The 18,024-nt window shown below is 35.2% G+C and overlaps 1 protein-coding gene across 1 annotated transcript in view; it reads left to right on the forward strand.

Moving 5' to 3' along the window:
* The first annotated feature begins 326 nt into the window (after positions 1–326).
* The window catches only part of LOC135212724 (hemicentin-1-like), a 38,451-nt gene continuing 20,753 nt past the window's right edge, over positions 327–18,024 (forward strand). Inside the window, exon 1 of the mRNA XM_064246764.1 lies at positions 327–477. The gene's annotated coding sequence lies outside the window, so the exon portion shown is untranslated. The remainder of the gene's footprint in view (positions 478–18,024) is intronic.

Here is an 18,024-nt window from a genome sequence, read left to right on the forward strand (position 1 = left end):
GGGGGTTGGGGTTGGGTAGTATGTGAAATGAACGTCTAATTTCATAAAATCCTATTTTTACCTTAGAGGGAGAATGTATGATATAAATGGAAATGAACTTTTCTAACTGTCTATAAAACTTCTGTTTTTCTGGTACGACGGTTCGAAAGTTTGAGAACACTGTGAAATTTCATGACTTTCATGTACGAGGTGCAAAGAAATGAATGTGAAATGAGTTGATTATGGAGAGAGGGCATTGCAGTACGATACTCTCCCGAAAGGTGCGCCGGCAGCGTGCCAGGCAAGACCTTAGAGTTTCTCAGCGAATGGCGTTAGTGTCGCTCGTAGCGTTGAGTCATTGGTTGTAACCCGTGCATTCAGTGTGCCGTTTATAGTGACTTCGTTGTAGACTGACAAGTTTTCACAAAGATCGTACTTTTCTTTAATAAGATAGTTATTGCCAAGTCTTTGCATTTATTCTCTTTAGGCATTATACCCGTAAGTATATCTACCGTTGTACTTTCCCGAGAGAATAAAGTTTTGTAATACATCTCATGTTAAAAAAAACTTTTACAAAAGTAGAAGATATATGTGAAAAACTGATCTGCCCTTAAGAGCACATAAAAAATGCAGATCGGGCATCACATAACTACTGCTGAAGCAGAGCTAAAAACAAATATCGGGGAATTTTGTGATACAGAAACAAAGTTTTCCAAACTTTAGCAAGAAAGTACAGGCATGGTCGAATAACTTTATTACTAACTTAGAGAAGAGATGTAACAGATCTTTATCTTGTACTTTCTTCCAAGGATGATGGTGCCTGTACAAACAATGAAAAAAAATTCTATACTGTAACTTTTTTACAATCAAATTTGCTAACATATCCATAAAACACCCATTAATTTATGTACATTATAATATATATATATATATATATATATATAGATATATATATATATATAGATATATATATATATATTATATATATATAGATATATATGGCAATTATTCCAGATTTACACATCCATAGACGTGAAGACCCGGAGTTAGTCATGATATATTATATATAATAATATATATATATATATATATATATTATATCTATGTGTGTTGTGTGTGTGTAATGTACTGGTAATTGTTTCCCGATAGTTATCCAAAATTTTGAAAGAAAAATGGAGAAAACAACCGAACATACACATACAAATAACACACTACCACACAGCATTCATTACATGGTATTATTTATTATATATATATATATTTATATATATATATATATATCTTATAGTATATCATATTGTGTGTGTTGTGTGTGTGTGTGTGTGTGTGTGTGTGTAGTGTGTGTGTGCGTGTTTTGCTGTACAGTCGCTGAAGGAACAGTTTAGAATCTAGTTACTATTTATACGATAACGTGAATGGTGATATGATAGTAACTCACAGGAAACTTTTTATGATTTCACCTATTTGAAAGTAATCCTTCCCGTAAACATTGTCTAAAAATAAAGGCAACAAAAATGAATTCTTTCCAAATGCTACATTTTAATATTTTCTAACCTTAAAGTGGAATAATTTGATATGGATTAATTGTTGAATGTTAGCCAATACTCCTTATAATTTCAATATTTATGACAATGTTTGCAACACTGAATGATGGTTGAAGTTACACAGACACACACACACACACACACACACACACACATATATATATATATATATATATCAATACTAATATAATATATATATATATATATATATATGTATGTTTTATGTATGTATGTATGTGTGTGTGTAAATAATCATAAATGAAGGTAAACCAAAATGATTCTATTCTATCTCTAGATTGTTCGCCGTGCAGATGAAAATGGGTCTGTTAAAAAGAAATATTATGTTAGTATTTTGAGATAGAAGGATTACTCTAGTTTGACGTTTAGGTATTAGATCATGCGGTATCATCATGCTAAGGTTATTAATTTGATTTCATTTCATTATCGTATATATATTATTATATATATATATATATATATATATATATATATATATATATATATATATATTATATATATATTATTGTGTGTGTCTTTTTATCAATGTGTTGTTGATAGCATCGATGAACTGTTAAGTTCATTGATTTCATTACGTTGTTATTTATCGGTTTTTCTGGCTTTTTATATGCGTTTTCCGGTTTGTATATGTTTATACACTTATAAGTTATACCCCCTGGTCTTTGCACGCTGATCAACAAACCGTAGTGATCTCGTTCGAGGTTATTACTGCATTAATCTTAATTAGCACCACATCTGAATGACCCATCTAGACAAGGAAGCCGTCTTCCGTTGACAACTGCTGGTATGTTCAAATCCCATCATATCATCTTGTGACATTCTGTCAATTTCTTTTTCTCATTTTAAATTCGCTTTTCTTTCTAATAATTTCGCTTCATATGTCTTACTTCCTCCCTCCACGGAAGTGGGAGAAGGAATTAAGCCGACACAAGAGTGGACAGAATTTCACGCTGGCTCGTTCAGTCCTATTTGCTGGATCCTTTGTGGGCTTACAACTGAATTTTAAAGTTCTATTCGTAGAACAGTAAATATTGAATGAGATGTGCCGTTTTGGCTTAGTACGCGTGGGATGTTAATAAACCGAAAAATAACCCAGCTTGTATTCAGTTATGAAACAAATTCTAGTAATGTTTGTAACATTTGGCTCATACTTAGAAAATATCACAAAACTCACCCACGTACACCACCGCATATCACCTACACCAAACATACACATAATAATATATATATATATATATATATATATATATTATATATATATATTATATATGTGTGTGTGGTGTGTTGTGTGTGTGTGTGTATCTGTGTGTAGGTGCATATCATTATATATACCATATATATATATCTATTAATGATTATATATTAGCTATCTATCATATATATTTATAGTATGTATGTTATGTATGTATAATTTTTACGCACAATCTATCACGGCCAGTAAGTTCGCTTGGAATTCTTCTATATATTTCATTTTACATTTTAAATATACAATTACAAGTATCATAAAAACCTAGTTCATTTATGATCTGATTCGATTTCTCAGCAGCAGTCCGTTGCTACTACAGGAGCGTCTCTCGATTACTTCTGTTCCTGAATTTCTCACACTGGGTGTTAACGAATACATACAAAATGGAGACCAACCAGTCACTTAATACTACTTTAAACAAACAAAAAAGCCAGGTAAAGTCTTTAGCATTATAAATTTCATCATCTTTTCTAAGAGAAATGTGTAAAAGCCTGAAGTATATTAGAAAATGAAGATGAAGAAGGCTGTGGCGTAATTAAGACCGATTGATTTACGGTTACTAAAATTGGCTTCACATCCTTAATTACAAAAGACATGATGGGCTTCCTGCCTTTTCAAGAAAGGAGGCTCATAACGAACGGGAGACATAGAAGAAAAGAGAGAATTCTGACCTTTGGTTATTAATGAGAAATAAAGTTTATGGAACACTCTGAACAGAGAAGGTGACGAGACATCACTAGGTTTCCTCTCTAATCATGAAAGTCCAGATGAACCACGATCGACGGTCATCATATTAACCTAAAGCATCGAGGAGAAACTGAGTAAGGAAGAAACGATAATCTCGTAAGCGATGAGAAATTTAATATTAATCCGATTACGGCTGATTTGACGACGGATTATTCCATGCGTTGTAATTATGATTATCAGGTAGGTGACCAGAGGTTGGTCTCGTGATTGATGACCAAGCAAATGCTTTTGCTCACGAAACCCGGCGATAAATCACGACTGAAATTTCTTCTTAAGTGATTGGGAATTAATACTACTTCCTTGCGACGATAGACTGGATAACTTCTTGTATAATTAAATAATGCTCCGTTCGTTTGTAAATCAGTGTACTTGGTCTCTCTCTCTCTCTCTCTCTCTCTCTCTCTCTCTCTCTCACAGCACACACACACACACAGCACACACAGAGAGAGAGAGAGAGAGAGAGAGAGACTGAGAGAGAGAGGAATTAGAATTTTAGAAACGACGACCAAATGATAGCCACCATAGACAAACGTATTAAATGTTCAGTAAAAGAGAACAAACTATTAGACCAAATCGCAACATACTTAGCGGACAATATAAACAGCAATTTTGATGAAACTAAAGTTACCAAAAATACATTATCTTATTCGAAAATATAAGTCGATAGCGTTATCCATGGCAGTTCAGGTACATCTTAGTAAATTAAATAAAAGCTAGCCCAGTAAGCTCAAGTTAGACTGGACGGACCTCGAAACGTAATTAAAAATAAAGTATCTAGGAACACCGTAAGCTCAACGTGATATATAAAGACGCAAGCTAGTCACCTGGGATCCCGAGTGTCAGGTTAAGCCTCAGTTCAAGTCCTGGCCAGGTCCCACTTTCTCTGAGGAATTTCGAGTGAAACTTGATATCGAAATTAGACTAAAAGAATCTGGTGTTTAGGATGTAGTTTGTCTTATCGAGTGTATCTACAAATTTACGAGTTTGAATCATGGAGCTGTCAATTTTCCTTTACTTGAAATATCTGAATTATATATCGGATTAATATAATAATACTGATGTAATTCAAGGAAATGATTAAAACTGACTTGACACTAAATTCTGCATGACATTTGAGTGTCTGATATTAATTTTCGGTTTGGTCAAGGAACTTGATTAGGATTTTGGTATAAAAATCAAGACATATTTCCGTTACGAAAAAATAATAGACCATTTTAAAAAAAACAGCTTGTAAGCTTTCTTGGTAGATTTTTCCTAATCTCTAGTTTGTTTATAACTATCAATGCGCCCTTTACTTTGATTTTATCTTTACAACGAACATTTGAAAGTTTTAGTTTAAAGAACGTAATGCATTTTCTTGTATTATTAATAAATTGGAACTTAAAAATATATTTAAATTTGATGTCTCACATTGGCGAAAGGTGAAACCCAGGGAAAATGCCAAAGGAATGTCTTTATATATAGATTTTGTAGGTATATGGAGATGACCCTTGGAACGTTATCTGTATTTCACATTTGAGGTCGAAGAAACATCAGAGGAAGGGAATCTTCTGTATAGCATTCGGTGTCATCACAGATACATTTCTACGTCATGTATATTGACCGTTGAAAACCGAGATAATTTTTTTCAAGATGTAATATAAAAGGACAAATTATATAATTTCAAATACAAGAAAAAGTGGTATTTCATTTAAGTCAGTGGAAATTGCTATCTGATTCCGTATTAGACATTTTACTATCTTACGAAAAGAGATAACGATGTCTTGACGTTTTTTTTTTATTAAATTCAATAAATCGCTTTTCTTTAGCCAAATTTCAATATGCATTACTTAAATCCACAAATCGATTGAAAAAAAGATTAATTAAGGATTTGTTAATTTCAAGAGAAGTGATTTATAAGCAAAGGAAAGAACTGATAGTAGTTTGTACACTGTCTTTTTAACCACAAGAACTCTCCATTTTTATAGCATAAAATTGATTTTTTAAAAATTAAGTGAGGCATCCTTTAAATTGAATTTAGTCGTCTTCTAACGCCAGGATTTTTTTTAGTGTTAGCTTCCTTCCTCAATTTCACAAAATATTTTGTGAATTCCACTAAAACATCAGACTTATCTCATGGTACCTACAATCAACCAGATGAGACCGCTTTCACTCACAAGAAAATATGCTTTATGATTGGTTCTGGGGGTCTCTGTTTAAGTGTTCTCTGTCCTCCTCTGTGTTTTCGGCTGACATGCCCGGCTCGGTCACATAACCAAAAATAGCAAGTTAGCAAATGATTATACAAAGGCATCCTGCTTGTTTCCTGAATAAAGGAGCTTTGGCTTAGAATTAAAATATTTTCAACCTATAATAAAAAAAATATTCTGTCATTTCTTTTCTTAAAGCATTTTAGCCTTGTGAGTTTTCCTTGACATGTGACAAAGACATTTATTTATTTATTTATTTATTTATTTATTTATTTATTTATTTATTTATTTTTTTGCAGAGAGAACACAACCGATTCTGTCATTGTTTTAAATGTTCAACATTAAAAAATTCGATGAAAATAATAATAATAATAATAATAATAATAATAATAATAATAATAATAATAATAATAATAATAATAATAATAATAATAATAAATAACTTTCACAATTTGTCTTTTAGCAGTGCAGTACATTAGACAAAACTAACAATAGCAAGAAAAATATTCAACACGCGACACTTAGAATAAGCAAACTGGGAATGCAGCGAAGCCATGAAAATAGGCAAAGTGTGAGGACGTAAATAACTGACCTTTCGCTCCACGGGGTGATTCACGACAGATCAAACGCCGGGGACATGTTCGTAAAACCCTCTTTATGTACCATCGCTTCTTTAAGGTCAAAGATCCATCAGTGCATTATTAGCAAAGACCAAGATATTCAAACACATTTTCGCTCGACAAAGGTTAAAGGCAGACAAGATCCACGTGAAAGATTTTGCTAGTTATTTTCAAAGACAGCTGGAAGGATTGAATTTATATATATATATATATATATATATATATATATATATATATATATATATATATATATATATATATATATTTATAACCACACATATCCACAGGTGAAAAATAATAGACAGGGTGTAGGTCCTGACCGGTTTCTGCTTTATCTTCAAGCCATTGACAAAGGACTGATACATAGTATTAGAATTCACAAATATATATACTACAGAGACAGTACTGATGAACATACACACAACCGTTTGAGACTGCAGATCCACCCACAGGTTGTGTGTATGTTTCGTCAGTACTGTCTCTGTAGTATATATATTTGTGAATTCTAATGCTATGTATCAGTCCTTTGTCAATGGCTTGAAAATAAAGCCGAAACCGGTCAGGACCTACACCCTGTCTATTATTTTTCACCTGTGGATATGTGTGATAAACGAATCACGTGCTAAGTGATTATAATCATATATATATATATATATATATATATATATATATATATATATATATATATATATATATATCCCTCATGAACAATGAAAAATGTAAAATGAATTTGTTAGCTCTGGAATTTGTGGGAAATAGATCTTTTACCGTCTATTTTATAGGGATGTGTATTAAAGATTACAGGAGTTAATGTAACGGTAAGGAAAATTATTTTACGTCACAAATTTAAAAAGAAAATAACCTTTATATTGGGAGTGCGACTTCAGTGTTACGTTATATGAAGGAAAAACAATACCTTGTGCTTTGTATTCAACGAATAAGATTTATAACGGATAAAATGATTAAAACAAATTATTCCAAACCGGGACTAATGCATTAGGAATGTTCTTGGAAAGGTCAATTGGTGTCCATTTTGCTTTTAGTCGACAAGTAGTAAAACTGTCTTATGCATCTTATAATAATAATTTTAGTAGTCAATTTTATATTGGAACTCTTTTCATATTCCTGTCGATATCATGACCACTAAATCAGCTACTTAATTTTAGATAATTTTGTGATTGAGACTGAGCTATAGAGATAAATATTTAAACACAATAAAAAAAGGAGAGAGAGAGAGAGAGAGAGAGAGAGAGAGAGAGAGAGAGAGAGAGATTCATGTATTATTCAACCACTTCAAAATCGTTTTTTTGGGGGGTGGGGGTGGGGGAAGCTTCGGGATTTAGAGAAAGTAATTGAAATGCTGATCTGTTGTAACGTGAGGCTTGGGTCGCTACTGCTTGAGAGAGAGAGAGAGAAGAGAGAGAGAGAGAGAGAGAGAGAGAGAGAGAGAGAGAATGGGTTTACCCAAACACACAAAGTTGCCCACGGAGCTTCACAAAGAATTTTATTTTCACAGTTTTTCTTAGTATTTCTTCGGTTACAAATGCATTTCAGCAAAAAAAAAAAAAAAAAAAAAAAAAAAAAAAAAAAATTCAATACACACAAACAAACAAACAAACAAACAGAAAAATCGGAGTTTTCCTACAGCTTAAATTCAGTAAAAAAAAGGCATTAAGAAATACAACTTCCACTAATGTCGCCACTGCTATCACCAATAATACCTTTACCACTCATACAAGGAATAATAATTTCACGGGTTCTCGCCAGCATGACGTAGATAATACTACTGGTATTGACAGTAAAATATAAAGAAATGAATAATATACAGAAGTACACTATCCTATTCATTTTCTTACAAAGAAACGAAGGAATGTAGGTCCCAACTCTACGGCAGGTTACTTAGGTAATTGAGGTCGTAACGTCACCAGGACGTCTCACGAGAACTTGAGCCCGCCCTTAAGGATGCCCTTGAAGGCACTTGGAAATATAAAAAAAAAAAAAAAAAAAATCATCTTCAAGTAGAACGTGTTACGGAAGCAACAAAAAAATGGTACTGAAATAGGTAGTTTTCAGAATGGAGAAGGTTGACGAAAATCGGGCAGACTTTAATGAAAAGTGATATCAATAATACTCACGATCATTAGTTTGAATTTTCTAAACGGTAGCAATATTGATGTTGATGCTCCCTGCAATAGCAACATCAACTGCGTTAATAATAACCAAACTATAATAATATTGACTTGAGTATGATTGAACTCTTTAGCAACCAAAATAAAATATCCCTATCAATAAAGGAATAAAGCTGAGAGAGAGAGAGAGAGAGAAACACGAAACGCTTTCTTTGTAATTCCAGTTTTTTTTCTCCATTAACGGCCTACTTCTCTTTCATAAGGATCCTGTTCACTTCTGTGTCGATAACTTTGCTCCCAGGTCTTCTTCCTCACTAAGTGATGTGCGCGCTCGCTCACTCGCTCGAAGTTATGTTTGACTTTTAATACATGCTTGTCTACAACGTTCATTTTCGTCTAACGGACTCGATTTTGCTTTTATAATAATATAGGCCTCCTCTAGGAGAAACATCCATATTTTGTAAGAAAATTTTTTGTTTGCTTTCTCCAACATTTTCCAAAATTTTGTAAGTTTTTTCTTTCATTGCGGAAGCCAAAAAAAAAGAGGACTGCCATATTTTCTTGACATTTTACAAATTTCTATTAAAATATCTTTTCATAGAGTGAGGCAAAAATAACGGTGGTCAGACTTCCACGTCTTTTAAAATGTTTGAAAGATTTTTTTGAATGTGGAAACAAAAAGATAGGCGGACTTTTTTACTTTTTTCAAAACCATGACAAAATTTCCTTAATATTTTCGAAGTTTTTATGACATTATTTTTCCTAATATTAAGCCTAATGTAAACGTCAAATTCGTCCTTATGTAGATACATGTTTTAAAAATGTTTTACCATGAAAGGAGCAATAGACCTGCCTCTATTTAATACACAGTAAGCTGAACGATTCCTGGAAAACAGAGGTAGGAGGAAAATTCCAAATCTTGACAGTAGAGGGATAAGAGTCTATTACCGAAGATTGAATAGATTACCAATCTGCGTAAGGTATCTCTGGACGAAGGAAATGATCCGAAATAATGGGTATGAAGAAGAATTGTTTCCGAGCTTTCAGTGTTACAATTTTCGAATCTGTTTCATTTTTACATGAAAGTTTATAGACTTTTTATTTATACTTAACAATTTCTTGCAGACTATGACTAGTAAATTTTGTTCTGTTCCTATGATTGGATAATCTTTTAAGAAAAAATAATATATCTGCACCTTCTTGAAAGTTTACTTATTATGAATTACTGATATTTATTGCATTTGTTACTTTAAAAATACCGTAAATAATTTACTCTGAAGAATTAAACTCGAATAGAAATATTTCTCTTTTCCTTGAAAAATAATGAAGCGATTATTCCAAGAGTAACCTTTTAAATAGTTTCTACATGCCTTCCTTTTCATGTGCCGGAAATGAGCCAGAAACATGCTAGCTGTCACCAATACTGTCTATTGACAGCCAATACTCGATAGTCACGTCATCTTAGGCACCTCTCTCTCTCTCTCTCTCTCTCTCTCTCTCTCTCTCTCTCTCTCTCTCTCTCTCTCTCTACATCCTAACAAGAGGCTTAGGTTTAGAATTTCATAAAATTTCACACTAAACCTCATCAAGCACTATATCATATCATTTTAATTCTTAGAATATTAGGCCACTCATCAAGTTATATACCGAATTAGTCGAATGGTTAGGCTCGCAAGAGGATTCTAAAACAAAGAGTGTCTCGTGTGACAATGACCAGAGAAGCCCTGTCACAAGTGACATCAATATGGTGGAAGTCGTCAAGTGCTGGAGCGGATAATGGGAGGAGAAGCACAAGTGGCGGTGAATGTACGGCAATCGTAAGACCCACTTAATCGAAATAATGAGACTGTTCCTTTTCATCCATAAGTACCATTGAACACCCCCCCCCCCACCCCCCCCCCCAACCCCCCCCCCCCCCCAACCAACACACCCCGCCTTTTCATCCATAAGTACCTCCCGCCGCACCTCCATTTTTACCTGCTAGTTTCCTGGGAAGTTATTCAACTGTCTCTCCCCGTTTTCTAAGTAGGATTAGCCGTTTTCTTTCCAACGAGCTTGATATATACTTCCGCCTTTGCCTTATATGTGAACTTTGGCTTTTACACTCCTTGAAATTTATCAAATCTTCCCTCCATCTTTATTATTAAAGTGATACATGAACAAGTGAATGGAATTAGTGATAACTATGATATTAAGATGTAAGATATATGCCGCTGTACCAGTTTATGTAAATGAAATATCTGTATCACGTGTAAATGCAGTCACTCGCCGCTGATAAATCTGAGTGAAAAGCAGCTAATTACGATAAGGGCAAAAACTGATTGGGGTGAGTCCCTGCTACTACGCATTCACGCAAATCCCACCGACGATATATAGCCACAGCTGCAGAACGCTCTCATAAATTCGGGTAAATCACATTTGCACTGCGCTGCAATAAATTATGTTTATTTATAGCAGTCAAGCTTATAGTGACCGATTCCGGTAACTCACGAAGACAGGAAATGGCAGTAGGTTCAGCAAATATACGCAGACAGAGCTTCATGAAAACTGAGTTCACAAGGGTAGAGGATTCTGGACGGAAGTATTGACGAATTTATATAGAACGACGGAGCGTAGCCTTGGTCTCGGGGGATATTGAATGACGAGCTGTTGACAGATAACTGACGTGCAGTTTTAAGCCGATTGGCAACCTACAGCTCAGGCTCGGTAAGATTTTACTCAAGTAGGGATTCTGATAGTTATCCTTTCTCTCTCTCTCTCTCTCTCTCTCTCTCTCTCTCTCTCTCTCTCTCTCTCCTTTACTGCGAGGAACGACAGACGGGCAACTTAATACCATACTGAGGAAATATTTGAAGGGGGGAAAGTAAGGAGAGAAGAGAACTAGAGTGAATTTCATGATAAAAAAATGTAAATTATTCTCTCTGAAAAAGGAAATCTAAACGAATAAAAAAATAAATCAAGTCCTATTCTGAAAGGACGATTCAAGTCTCTTCGTGAATACAAGGAGGACTATTGGATCCTATCTTCGAAAAACGGCGCGAAAATGGTAAGATCAAATGCATTAGCATAAATAAAAACGTATCCATCCTTCGAAAGCAGAAGCAAATTATCTTCGCTTTAAAAATGATAACTATAAGAATCAGTGAATATAAAATAAAGTCTAATACTCCAAAGACGTATGTAAACCGCTCTCTTTAAAAAAGGGGGTGTGGGATGAAAATATGGGTTTTAAGAGTAAAAACTGGAAGATCACATCCCCAAAAAACATATGTAAATCCGTCCATTTAAAAAAAATAAGAGAAGAAACAGACGAATCATCAAAAATAGAAGATATAAATCCGCCTCTCTTTCAAAATGGGAAAACCAATGAACACCGAAAATAGAAGTAAGTTCTGTCTCGAAGAGATATGTAAATTCTTACCTCTCTTCAAAAAATGAAATGGTAAAAGTCACCAGAGTTAACAGAAGTGTCCTAATCAGAAAAGAAGTGTACGTCATTTATAACACCAACAGCTGGTCCTCTCCTCAAAGAAGAATGCAAATCCATATTCCTTTAGAGAAAAATAAATAGAATGCCGTAAGAAACAACAAATAAAGGAGATCACAGGCAACCACCAAAATGTCCTTCATTATCGACCAGGTCTTACTTATGCCGACGGAGGAGGTTCCACGTCGAGGCGCTCCCTCCGGATGCGCCCCAGGTTACTGGCATCTGATTCAGAGACACGCCACAAGGGCGGTCGGTACTACTCACTGCAGCTCCTCATCATTTATTCACTGTCTGTTAATGGGATGTAAGTGTTTATTTCAGCGGCGAATGTGACGCGGAGCTGGCTCGTTGCTATTGATCTGACAAGGGATGTACGGCAGCTCTTTACTTTCCTCAGACTCACAGACAAAAAAAAAAAAAAAAAAAAAAAATCGCTTTACATTTCAGCGTCATGTTGCCTGTGTAATTACCGTGTTTAGCAAGAGACCCAGTATACATATTTTCCCCTGAGATAAAAAAAATGAAGTTAGATAGACAGACAGATAGATAGGCTATTGAAATTACATTATAAATCTGAATCCCAGAATTGGAGTAGGGTTTGAAAAAGCCAAAAGCTCTCGCCAGCTGCAGTCGGTCGAATCTTTTTTCTTTTTTTTCTCTTGTCCATTTTTCTCTTTCTCTTTATCAGTTCACGGACACAGATGGGACTCAATAACCTGTAATCAATAGCTCAGAGGCTGTTAAGGGATCAAGCAACGCGAACGGTGCAGTAAAAATGCTGGACTTGATTTACTTCGTTTCAAAAGTTCTGCAAAATCCGGAATCACTTCAGCCTTCAGATTTAGAAGAGCACTTTTCTCGTTACAACTTCATCCTATTTCATACATCATACGCAGAGCTATATCGCCTTGCTGTCGCTCGCAAGTTTTTTTTTTTTTTTTTTAGCCCTTCGAGAAATAAATCTGTGATGCAAACAAGTCCTGGAAAAATTGACCCTTGTTCGATCAAAATACTTTGAAACTTTTCATCAACTCAAACGTCTGACTGGATACTTCTTTATCCTTAAAACAAAATATATTCCACCAATAACCTTTGATTTTGCTGAATTGAAAGGTTTTTATAAAACAATATTAAATTTTTAGATTACTTGTTTCGTAAAAAAAAATACATTATTTACTGACATGTCAGATGGGGATATATGCAAGATTGAGGTGGCTTTAGCAATAAAAAATTGACAGAGTTAATCATATTTGAACATGAACATGCTTTCTTGATCTCCTTTTTCATGCTGAAAAGATCCGTTTGTATAAAAAAGAAACAAATGCACTGAGTCAGAATGCATCGAGTCAGAACGATAAAAAAGATATACTAGACGAAATAACTTTAAATATAACGCGATTCCGACATATTTTTTTTAAAGAATAAGTAGAAGAAGAAGAAGAAGAAAACGGGGAGTGAAACGAGTAAAAACTGTAGACCTGAAATGAGAAAGTAAATCATTGGAGTTTTTTTTTTTTTTCTTTTTAACACCGAACTCTGTCGATATCGGCTGGAGGTCCTTTTTAGCTGCCGTATTTAAACCCGTCACAAAATTGACCATTTCCTTTTTTTTTTTTTTTTTTTTTTTTTTTTTTTTTTTTACTGCCTGAAGCGGACTAGAGTTCACGTTTTAGAAAATGTTTAGTGATATTCAAGAAGAGTAGTTCATAGGTCCCCGGGTGTATTCGGTCAGGAAAAATGAGAATAAATTAGCGTCCTCGTCAACGTTACCTATTTAGCATTCCGGGAAGCTCGGTATTTTCAGCCGCAACATATCTGATTAAAACAACTGACCGAAAAGAGTAAGCGGCACGCGTAAAAATTGTCAACAATAAGCTAAAAACAATAACAGCATGTGTAAATACTGCCAACATTATCTACACACGAGAATTATTTAATGAAATATTAACCTAACCAATATTACCAACAATATATAAAAAAAATACAGTAAGCGTAAACATACTCATACTTATCAACTAACTGCAGTAAAATCAAAATCAGTACGCGTAAACATAGTCAAATTCATCAATTATAGTAAACTTAACCTTCAAAAAGAAAAACAAGTAAAAATGCGCCGAAGTTTCTTCGGCGCAATCGAGTTTTCTGTACAACATATATTCACAGCTACCGAAAACATATCTATCTTTTGGTGGTCTCGGTGTAAGCGGTATAAGCCGCGGCATATGAAACTCTCAGCCGGCCGTGGTGGCCTGTGTTGTTGCGCTGCCAGAAGCACCCTGAATGAAAAAAAGGCTACTGAGGCTAGAGGGCTGCAGTTTGGTACGTTTGATGATTGGAGGGTTAATGACCAACACACCAATTTGCAGCCCTCTAGCCTGAGTAGTTTTTAAGATCTGAGGGCGGACAAAAGACGGACGGACAGACAAAGCCATGTCAATAGTTTTCTTTTACAGAAAACTAAAGCCTCACGAATAATGAAACGAGATATCCGTCCCTTTTGTGATTGGTTTGGGGTAAAATCTTTGGTCTCCAGACTTCCTGAAAATAGAATCAGAGAAACATGAAGTCTCCTTTATTTCTTCCTCTCTGCTTCCTGAGGGATGTAAAGGAAGTCTTATATTTTTCGAATTTATTGGAACAAATAATTTATTTTGCAGAATATAATTAATTCGAGATACTGCAAGAACTGGGCATCATATAAGTGTATATATGCCTCTATATATATATATATATATATATATATATATATATATATATATATATATATATATATATATATATATATATATATATATGATGTGGAGTTTCAGCAAGAAAATTGCTTTAGACGAGCTCGATCGCGTGTGTGCGTGTATACGCATTTAATGTACTTGTCACCAGCAACATCAAAATACATGCACATACACGCATGCACGCACGCGTTCAAGCACACAAACAGACACACACACACACCACACCCATAGAGATATATATATATATATATAGACACACACAAAAACACACACACAATATATATATATACGTCAGTGTGTGCGCGCGTATGTGTGAGTATATTTGATGTTACCGGTGACATAAAAATCATATACACCAATACACACACACACACACACATACACACACGCTCACACAAACGCACACGAACGCGCACAGTCCAGTTGATGATATTAAATTGAAAGCAATAAATGTAAAAGAATTTGACGAGAGCAATAATGGAAATAGGAAGAGAAAATAGAAGGAAACGACCAAGATTAATAAAAAGAAAATGATGAAAGCGATGATTTGACCTCCACTCGCGTAAGATCGCTGTCAAGGGATCAGCAATAGCTGGGATGACCTCGAATGCGAGGGACCTCATGCATAATGTACAACAGGTCGACCTGGGACTGCGATTCCCAGGTCAGAGCTGTAATGGTTGTCGCTGATTGATTCCACTGTCAGTTGTGTTAGATTCTCCCGCCGTCTTGTTTCGAGGCTAATACTGAATCTATTTTTTTTAGGGAATATAAAACGATTTTCTCTTGCGTCATGTTTAAACTTTAACGAATCTTTAGCAACAGTGAAAATGAATTTTAGCTCTTTATTTTGAGTGTAGGTGTTCCGTCGTTCCTTTCATAAATTTACGATTAACAAATGTGTAACAGACCTGAATGTCATTCATAACCGAGTTAAAGTCCACAACCTACTTGGGAAAATAGGATCTCTACATCGATTTACTGGGGCAGACGTTTTATCGAGAATGTGAGTGAATACTTAAAAAGGGCTAATGAAAGTATTTACGAAAAATTAAAGAGTGCTATGTCCAATACTGTCTCAAACGAGTTTTGCTCTAGTTTGAAAGAAGGAAAACTATGTACGAGTCAAGTTCTTACCCGGGACAGACTAGTATATACTTAGTCTAGTAGGTGGGATGAGAAAAGTGTTGAGAAATAAGCCGTTGACTTGGCAGCATTTTGACGAAGTTGCCGGAGGGTGCCTTAAGGGAAAATGAATCATGTCGTCATGGCTGTTACATACAAGCACGAAGGCGGAGTGACGATGAAAGTTTTAGGGGAAAGTATGGCGCATTCTTTCTCAAGGAAGTCGTGGTTAACGATAATACGGTGGGGTGATATTTTTTTTTCTTTTTTTTACCAGATACGGTGTAGTTCAGTCCTCTATGCTCGATGCATAAAGAACTTAAATACCAGTTTTGTAAGTTTCTAAGAGGAAAGTTGTAAGGTAGCGCATAACAAGATAAAGTTTATGAGAGTACACGAAAGAAGACAGGAGGACGGGTAAATAAACAGAAGCGGGGGAATTTGAAAACTGTAGACAGTTAGATTTTACATGTATTTCGAAAGTCTATTAGGTAAGAGGTGCGCCACAGAGTACCAACGCTTAAAGTCAAGAGATCATTGCCAATAGTTATTACACCGCAGTACTACTGGAGGTGAATAATAAAGTAGATGAAACGGTTGATAAATTTTCACGGAACGATATTGTGTATGTTGATTTCCCATTGACGTAAATAAGAGTGAACGTTTTGTTAGGAGCAGTACATAAACTGCGTGTGAAAGGGTAGCGATTAGACTACTGCAAAAAGTCAAAATGGAACCGGACAAAATCGTAAATAAGACAAAATATGACGGTTGCAAAATCTGTAAGGACGGTCTGGCTATGAGGACGCATGAGAATAAATTCTGAATGAAGAGCAATTCTCAAAAAAAAAAAAAAAAAAAAAAGTCTAGACCGACTGGATGGTAGTAGTGTATGAAAGAAAAACTTAATATTCACTAAACACGAAACTGCAGTCAAGCGAAGTATATGGAATAACTCACGGGCAAATTTCAATCAATACCCACATACTTAAAAAACAACATACGTACATACATACATACATACACTAAGTACGTACATACTGAACACAGTACATTCACAATTTCATCGAGCTGCAAATATACAATATTATATATATATATATATATATATATATATATATATACATATATATATATATATATATATATATATATATATATATATATATATATATATATATATATATACACATACATACACACGAGTATATAGCTACAATTCCACAATATCCAGAAAAATCTTCCTCGTTCTGTACTGAAAATATGGGAACGACCCTCTCCTCCACAATATATACCGCATTCGTGCTGTACCCTAATCATGATGGAATTTCCAAAATCTTTCTGGATATCCTCTAAGGAGTCTAAATACCCATAAGTACGTTATTATAGATCACGCTTACAGATAATTCAGAACATTACTCATGTCCTGTAGGTACAACTTTCCCGCTACGTGATTACATCGTTATTATTAAACGATGCGTTGCGTTGCAAGGTAAGGAAATGTATATTGAAAATCTTGTTGGCCTGTGCGTGCTTTCGATAAATATAAAGAGATGTAGAGACATTGGGTGGTGGTGGGGGTGGTGCGGTTGATATCACGGCATTATATTTACAAACTGATTTCGAAGAGAGGCACCGGAAAAGTACGGTGAAGGTACGACTGATGACGAGGAGGGAAGAGGGGGGGGGGGGGGGGGGGGGGGGGGGCTGCGAGCAGTGGGCCATGACTTGACGAATATGACTGAAAGCGCTCGGCATTCCGTGACCAGTTTACTTTGACACGTCTGGTCATAAAACATGCAAGATCCCGAACACTGTGTACACAGTAAACGACCGGGTTGGTACCTAAGGGCGAGGCCACGGGGCTTCGGTGGTGCCGGAGGATATTCTTTGAAACGCCTGGGACTATCTACGGGTCTCAGGGAACATCAAGGATTTTCTTTAGAATTCCAGATGCAACTGGAATAACGAGGACGGCCTCGGCAGCATACTTTGCTTACCAGTGAAATAACCATTTAACGTTAATGGTGGCTTCCTAATGTTTGAATATACTTTAGAGTAATATGGTATTGGGTCTCACTCACAGTTTTACGTCTCCGTGTTGACACAAGCGCTTGACAAGAACGGGGACAAAGTCCGTTCGGAACGGAAGAGCAATGAAATTTACGACCGATTCTCATGTCGCCATAAAGATTGTTACGGCTG

Source organism: Macrobrachium nipponense, chromosome 11 (assembly GCF_015104395.2).
Source record: "Macrobrachium nipponense isolate FS-2020 chromosome 11, ASM1510439v2, whole genome shotgun sequence".
NCBI lineage: Eukaryota > Metazoa > Arthropoda > Malacostraca > Decapoda > Palaemonidae > Macrobrachium > Macrobrachium nipponense.